This window comes from Syngnathus leptorhynchus, chromosome 21, assembly GCF_054491065.1.
Source record: "Syngnathus leptorhynchus isolate UIUO chromosome 21, UIUO_Slep, whole genome shotgun sequence".
Taxonomy (NCBI): Eukaryota; Metazoa; Chordata; class Actinopteri; order Syngnathiformes; family Syngnathidae; genus Syngnathus; species Syngnathus leptorhynchus.
The window spans coordinates 116,256-124,371 of NC_141215.1; the positions used below are offsets into that span (position 1 = coordinate 116,256).

The 8,116-nt window shown below is 50.0% G+C and overlaps 1 non-coding gene and 3 pseudogenes across 1 annotated transcript; all 4 read right to left on the reverse strand.

The window, feature by feature from the left end:
- Window positions 1-901: 901 nt before the first annotated feature.
- On the reverse strand, window positions 902-1,020 carry LOC147039879 (5S ribosomal RNA). Its single transcript, XR_015063236.1, has one exon. It is a non-coding gene; the product is annotated as a 5S ribosomal RNA (ribosomal RNA).
- A 1,140-nt stretch (window positions 1,021-2,160) lies between these two features.
- On the reverse strand, window positions 2,161-2,277 carry LOC147039880 (5S ribosomal RNA; annotated as a pseudogene).
- Window positions 2,278-3,409: 1,132 nt separating this feature from the next.
- Window positions 3,410-3,518, reverse strand: LOC147039881 (5S ribosomal RNA; annotated as a pseudogene).
- Window positions 3,519-7,543: 4,025 nt separating this feature from the next.
- Window positions 7,544-7,662, reverse strand: LOC147039882 (5S ribosomal RNA; annotated as a pseudogene).
- Window positions 7,663-8,116: the final 454 nt, after the last annotated feature.

Here is an 8,116-nt window from a genome sequence, read left to right on the forward strand (position 1 = left end):
CAGCCCGCTCTTCCGGAAGGAAGGCTAATGGCGGAGGTCCTGTCACAGGCACACACAACTTCCCATGTGGGTCCCCATCCCATGATGATCCATCTTCGAAGTTGGTGGCATCCCAGACTCTCGGACATGGTCTGGAAATTCGTTGCGGATTGTGAGTCCTGCCAGACATTCAATGCACGTCCTACGTTGAAGCCTAAGCCCGGCCTGTTTCAGCCGACCCCGTGGTCGGGAGCAGAGGTGATCATTGATTTCACCGACATGTATACAAGAGTGAATGGGAAACGCTTTTTGCTTGTGTTGGTTGACGCTTACTCAGGCTGGCCTGAGGCATATCCGTGCTCGAAAGATTCTGCTGCTGTGATCAAGGCTTTGATCACCCATTGCATCCCCACACATGGTTTTCCGGCCCTGATCCGCTCTGACAATGGTACACACTTTAACAACAAAGCCTTGGCCAAGGTGGAATCAATTTTGGGTTTGAAGCATCGATTTGGCTGTGTCTACCATCCTCAGAGCCAGGGCAAAGTTGAACGAATGAACCGGACGTTGAAGGAAAAACTGGCCAAAATTATTGCTCAAATGAAAATGAATTGGCTCCAAGCGATTCCGCTTGCCTTGTTTGATCTACTGGTCTTCTCTTTGACAGAACGAACTCGCAAAATTGTTAGGTGCGCCAGTGTGTGGATTGGGACATAGAAACTTGTGTTAAGTGTTGATCGCAATTTGGAGTCAGATCAATAGCTAAAAATCCGTATCCTAACAAGTTTCAATGTAGGAGTTAAAACTAGGGCTGAAGTTTCCGAATGCCATACGTGATGGGTGTTGTAAAAAAACTGCTTGAACGATTGAATTGAAAATAAATAAATAAATACATAAATGCATAAACGCATAAATAAATAAAAGCTTACAGCACCTGGTATTCCCAGGCGGTCTCCCATCCAAGTACTAAGCAGGCCTGACCCTGCTAAGCTTCCGAGATCGGACGAGATCGGGCATTCTCAGGGTAGTATGGCCGTAAGCCATAGGAATTCCCAGAGTTTTGCATTTTATAGACACAATCGCCCATGAAAACTGGTGCCAAGCAACTTGATGGCTGTTGTAAAAGTTTCCTTTCACAATTGAAAAAAAAAAAAAGAAAAAAAGGCTTTCAGCACCTGGTATTCCCTGAACGTCTCCCATCCATGTCACAACCAGGTCCCAAAAAGGCTTTCTTCCAAGACTTTTGGTGTTTCACGGAAACATGGCTATCATGAAACGTTATTGACAGCTTTTAGTGTGGTAGCATGAATTTGCCGTTGCGACCTGCATTTTGCTGTATCAAAGTAAATGTCATGAAAAGGGTAAAAACATTACATGGAAGGGCAATGTGTATGTAATGTTGGGTTATTTTACAAATAAAGACTGCTGCTTTGAGTTCACAGGGAGCCAGGCTCTTTATTTACTGTACATAGTCTCGCCTCTAGTGGTAGTACATACAAGTACTAACCAGGCCCGACCTTGCTAAGCTTCCGAAATCGGACGAGATCAGGCGTTCTCAGGGTAGTATGGCCGCAAGCCATCAGAGGCTCCAGAGTTTTACATTTTATAGACACAATCGGCCCTGAAAACCCGTGCCAAGCAACGATGGTACTTGATGCCTGTTGTAAAAGTTTCCTTTCACAATTGACGTGGGAAAAAAAAGGCTTTCAGCACTGGTATTCCCTGAACGTCTCCCATCCATGTAACAACCAGGTGAGAAAAAGGCTTTCTTCCAAGACTTTTGGTGTTTCACGGAAACATGGCTATCATGAAACGTTATTGACAGCTTTTTGTGTGGTAGCACGGATTTGCCGTTGCGACCTGCATTTTGCCGTATCAAAGTAAATGTCTTGAAAAGGGGAAAAACACTACATTGGAAGTGTTTTTCCCCTTTTCAAGACATTTGACTGCTGCTTTGAGTTCACAGGGAGCCAGGCTCTTTATTTACTGTACATAGTCTCCCCTCTAGTGTTACGAATCGTGAACTACAACGGTATGGATGACACCACACAATTTACATTTCAAACTCGGGTTACAGTTTCAATGTCGGAGTTAAAACTAGGGCTGAAGTTTCCGAATGCCATACGTGATGGGTGTTGTAAAAGATTGCTTGAACGATTGAATTGAAAAAAATAAAATAAAAGCTTACAGCACCTGGTATTCCCGGGCGGTCTTCCATCCAAGTACTAACCAGGCCCGACCTTGCTAAGCTTCCGAGATCGGACAATTGGGCGTTCTCAGGGTAGTATGGCCGTAAGCCGTCGAAGTCACCAAAGTTTTGCATTTTATATAAACAATCGCCCCTGAAAACCTGTGCCTAGCAACTTGATGGCTGTTGTAAAAGTTTCCTTTCACAATTGATGTGGGAAAAAAAAGGCTTTCAGCACCTGGTATTCCCTGAACATCTCCCATCCATGTTTTGCAGGCTGGCGCCCCCTTGGCTCCCCAGTGAGTTCCTAGCCCCCCGTCCCCCCACAGACACATATGGAAACAAACACCTCTTTCTTGATATTTGGTATGCTGCAATTTGAAAAGAGGTTAAACACAAATGTATATTTCACAAATAAAACCCAATTTAGCAAACCAATTCATTTTTTAACTGTTTTAACTGTTTCAGCAACATAGAATGGTAAAGACCTAAACACTCCACCAGTAACATTTTTGTCTCACACTTAATATTAATGGGATGGATGTGCTTGGTGCAGGGACACAAGCTTCTCAACATCAGGCTGGAACTCACTAAGAAGAAGTCGTAGATCCCCGCGGTCAGTAATTTTCAGTCGGTTTCTTTGCTTGGAAAGAAGCAAGGCGACTGCACTGAAGCCCCGTTCTACTAAATATGATGTTGGGAAGGCAATAAAGTACATCTTGACCTTGTTCCACAGCACTTGATAGCAGTCAGAGATTTTTTTTGGGAACCAAAAATCTTGATATGACTTTTTGAACTTTGGCCTTAGCTCAATGTCATTTTGAATTGAAATCAGTTCTTCCTCTGCCACTCCAGTTTCTTCACCGACGACATTTAGGAATGGATTGATCACCCAGTCTGGTATTTCAAGCAATAAAATGTCCTCAAATCTACCACTCGAACTTCTGACTTCGACTTCAGACTGCCGCCCCCCTACCGCCCCCTTCTTCCTCACCGCCCCCCCAGATCTTCCCACCGGTACCGCCCACTTTGGGAACCACTGCTGTACATAGTCTCCCCTCTAGCGGTAAGAAACGTGAACTGCAACGCTATGGATGACACCACACAATTTACGTTTAAAACTCGGGTTATAGTTTCAATGTCGGAGTTAAAACTAGGGCTGAAGTTTCCCAATGCCATACGTGATGGGTGTTGTAAAAGATTGCTTGAACGATTGAATTGAAAAAAATACAATAAAATAAAAGCTTACAGCACCTGGTATTCCCAGGCGGTCTCCCATCCAAGTACTAACCTGGCCTGACCTTGCTAAGCTTCCGAGATCGCGTGTTCTCAGGGTAGTATGGCCGTAAGCCATCAGAGTTCCCAGAGTTTTGCATTTTATAGACACAATTGCCCCTGAAAACCCGTGCCAAGCAACTTGATGGCTGTTGTAAAAGTTTCCTTTCACAATTGACGTGGGAAAAAAAAAGGCTTTTACACCTGGTATTCCCTGAACGTCTCCTATCCATGTCACAACCAGATCCGAAAAAGGCTTTCTTCCAAGACTTTTGGTGTTTCACGGAAACATGGCTATCGTGAAACGTTATTGACAGCTTTTTGTCTGGTAGCACGAATTTGCCGTTGCGACCTGCATTTCGCTGTATCAAAGTAAATGTCATGAAAAGGATAAAAACACTACATGGAAGCGCAATATGTATGTAATGTTGGGTTATTTTACAAATAAAGACTGCTGCTTTGAGTTCACAGGGAGCCAGGCTCTTTATTTACTGTACATAGTCTCCCCTCTAGCGGTAAGAAACGTGAACTACAACGGTATGTATGACACTACACAATTTACGTTTCAAACTCGGGTTATAGTTTCAATGTCGGAGTTAAAACTAGGGCTGAAGTTTCCGAATGCCATACGTGATGGGTGTTGTAAAAAAATTGCTTGAACGATTGAATTGAAAATAAATAAATCTTCACCTTCACCTTCATCTTCTTCCGCTTATCCGGGGTCGGGTCGCGGGGGCAGCAGCTTTAGGAGGGACTCCTAGACCTCCCTCTCCCCAGCCACTTCCTCCAGCTCATCCCGGGGGATTCCAAGGCGTTCCCAGGCCAGCCGAGGGACGTAGTCTCTCCAGCGCGTCCTGGGTCGTCCCCGGGGTCTCCTACCGGTGGGACATGCCCGGAACACCTCCCCAGGGAGGCGTCCAGGAGGCATCCTAATGAGATGCCCGAGCCACCTCAACTGGCTCCTCTCAACGTGGAGGAGCAGCGGCTCTATTCCGAGTCTCTCCCAGATGACCGAACTTCTCACCCTATCTCTAAGGGAGAGCCCGGACACCCTGCGGAGGAAACTCATTTCAGCCGCTTGTATCCTGGATCTTGTTCTTTCGGTCACGACCCATAGCTCGTGACCATAGGTGAGAGTAGGAGCGTAGATCGACCGGTAAATCGAGAGCTTTGCCATTTGGCTCAGCTCTCTCTTCACCACGACGGACCGGTACAGAGTCCGCATTACTGCCGACGCTGCACCGATCCGCCTGTCGATCTCGCGCTCCATCCTGCCCTCACTCGTGAACAAGACCCCAAGATACTTGAACTCCTCCACTTGGGGCAGGCTCTCATCCCCGATCCGGAGAGGGCATTCCACCCTTTTCCGACCGAGGACCATGGACTTGGATTTGGAGGTGCTGACCCTCATCCCGACCGACCATGGACTCGGATTTGGAGGTGCTGACCCTCATCCCGACCGCTTCACACTCGGCTGCGAACCGCTCCAGTGAGAGCTGGAGATCACGGACTGAAGAAGCCAACAGCACCACGTCATCTGCAAAAAGCAGTGACGCAATGCTGAGGTCCCCAAACCGGACGCCCTCAACGCCTCGGCTGCGCCTAGAAATTCTGTCCATAAAAATTATGAACAGAATCGGTGACAAAGCGCAGCCTTGGCGGAGTCCAACCCTCACTGGGAACGAATCCGACTTACTGTCGGAAATGTGGACCAAACTCTGGCATCGGTGATACAGGGACCGAACCGCCCTTATCAGTTGGCTCGGCACCCCGTACTCCCGAAGCACCCTCCAGAGAACCTCCCGAGGGACACGGTCGTACGCCTTCTCCAAGTCCACAAAACACATGTGGACTGGTTGGGCGAACTCCCATGCACCCTCGAGGATCCTGCCGAGGGTGTAGAGCTGGTCCACTGTTCCACGGCCAGGACGAAAGCCACACTGCTCCTCCTGAATCCGAGATTCGACCTCCCGACGGATCCTCCTCTCCAGCACCCCTGAATAGACCTTACCAGGGAGGCTGAGGAGTGTGATTCCCCTGTAATTGGAACACACCCTCCGGTCCCCCTTCTTAAAGAGGGGAACCACCACCCCAGTCTGCCAATCCAGAGGCACCGTCCCCGATGTCCACGCAATGCTGTAGAGGCGTGTCAGCCATGACAGCCCCACAACATCCAGAGCCTTTAAGAACTCCGGGCGGATCTCATCCACCCCCGGGGCCTTGCCACCAAGGAGTTTTTTAACTACCTCAGTGACTTCGACCTCCGAGATTGGAGAGTCCGCCTCAGAGTCCTCAGGCCCTGCTTCCACAATGGAAGGCGTGTCGGTCGAATTGAGGAGGTCTTCGTCACCGACTCACGACATCCCGAGTCGAGGTCAGCAGCACACCATCTCCACTGTAAACAGTGTTGACCGTGCACTGCTTCCCCCTCCTGAGACGCCGGATGGTGGACCAGAATTTCCTCGAAGCCGTCCGGAAGTCATTCTCCATGGTCTCGCCAAACTCCTCACACGCCCGAGTTTTTGCCTCAGCAACCGCCGAAGCCGCGTTCCGCTTGGCCATCCGGTACCTGTCAGCTGTCTCCAGAGTCCCGCAGGCCGAAAGGCCCTATAGGACTCCTTTTTCAGCTTGACGGCATCCCTTACCGCCGGTGTCCACCAGCGGGTTCGGGGATTGCCGCCACAACAGGCACCAACAACCTTAACGGCCACAGCTCCGGTCGGCTGCCTCAACAATGGAGGCGCGGAACAAGGTCCACTCGGACTCAATGTCCCTCGCCTCCCCGTGGGAAAAGCTCTGCCGGAGGTGGGAGTTGAAGCTCTTCCTGACAGAGGATTCTGCCAGACGTTCCCAGCAGACCCTCACAGAGCGTTTGGGTCTGCCAGGTCGGACCGGCATCTTCCCCCGCCATCGGAGCCAACCCACCACCAGGTGGTGATCAGTTGACAGCTCCGCCCCTCTCTTCACCCGAGTGTCCAAAACATGCGGCCGCAAATCCGATGACACGACTACAAGGTCGATCAACGAACTGCGGCCTAGGGTGTCCTGGTGCCAAGTGCACACATGGACACCCTTATGCCTGAACATGGTGTTCATTATAGAAAATCCGTGTCGAGCACAAAAGTCCAATAATAGAACACCGCTCTGGTTCAGATCGGGGGGGCCGTTCCTCCCAATCATGCCCTTCCAGGTCTCACTGTCATTGCCCACGTGAGCATTGAAGTCACCCAGTAGAACGATGGAGTCCCCAGAAGGAGCGCTCTCCAGCACTTCCTCCAGGGACTCTAAGAAGGGTGGGTACTTTGAGCTGCCGTTTGGTGCATAGACACAAACAACAGGACCCATCCCCCCACCCGAAGGCGGAGGGAGGCTACCCTCTCGCTCACCGGGGTGAACCCCAATGTGCAGGCGCCCAGCCGGGGGGCAATAAGTATGCCGACAGCTGCTCGACGCATCTCACCGTGGGCAACTCCAGAGTGGAAGAGAGTCCAGCCCCTCTCGAGAGGGCTTGTACCAGAGCCCAAACTATGTGTGGAGGCAAGTCCGACTATGTCTAGTCGGAACCTTTCTGCCTCACACACCAGCTTGGGCTCCTTTCCAGCCAGAGAGGTGACATTCCATGTCCCTAGAACCAGCCTCTGCAGCCGGGGATCGGACCGCTAAGGTCCCCGCCTTTGGCCGCCGCCCAGCTCACTATGCACCCGACCCCTTTGGCCCGTCCTATAGGTGGTGAGCCCATTGGAAGGGGAACCCATGTTTTCTTTTCGGGCTATGCCCGACCGGACCCCATGAGCGAAGGCCCGGCCACCAGGCGCTCGCCTTCGAGCCCCACCTCCAGGCCTGGCTCCAGAGAGGTGCCCCGGTGACCCGCGTCCGGGCGAGGGAAAACGACATCCATATATTTTTTTCATCATAAGGGGTCTTCTGAGCCGTGCTTTGTCTGGCCCCTCACCTAGGACCCTTCTGCCATGGTTACCCTACCAGGGGCATGAAGCCCCAGACAACATGGCTCCTAGGATCATAGGGGCACGCAAATCCCTCCACCACGATAAGGTGACGACTCAAGGAGGGTGAAAATAAATAAATAAATAAATAAATAAAAGCTTACAGCACCTGGTATTCCCAGGCGGACTCCCATCCAAGTACTAACCAGGCCCGACCCTGCTAAGCTTCCGAGATCTGACGAGATCGGGCATTCTCATGGTAGTATGGCCGTAAGCTGTCAGGATATCCAGAGTTTTGCATTTTATAGACACAATCGCCCCTGAAAACCAGTGCCAAGCAACTTGATGGCTGTTGTAAAAGTTTCCTTTCACAATTGACATGGAAAAAAAAGGCTTTCAGCACCTGGTATTCCCTGAACGTCTCTCATCCATGTCACAACCAGGTCTGAAAAAGGCTTTCTTCCATGACTTTTGGTGTTTCACGGGAACATGGCTATCATGAAACGTTATTGGCAGCTTTTTGTGTGATAGCACGAATTTGCCGTTGCGACCTGCATTTTGCTGTATCAAAGTAAATGTCATGAAAAGGGTAAAAACACTACATGGAAGCGCAATGTGTCTGCAATGTTGAGTTATTTTACAAATAAAGACTGCTGCTTTGAGTTTACAGGGAGCCAGGCTCTTTATTTACTGTACATAGTCTCCCCTCTAGCGGTAAGAAACGTGAACT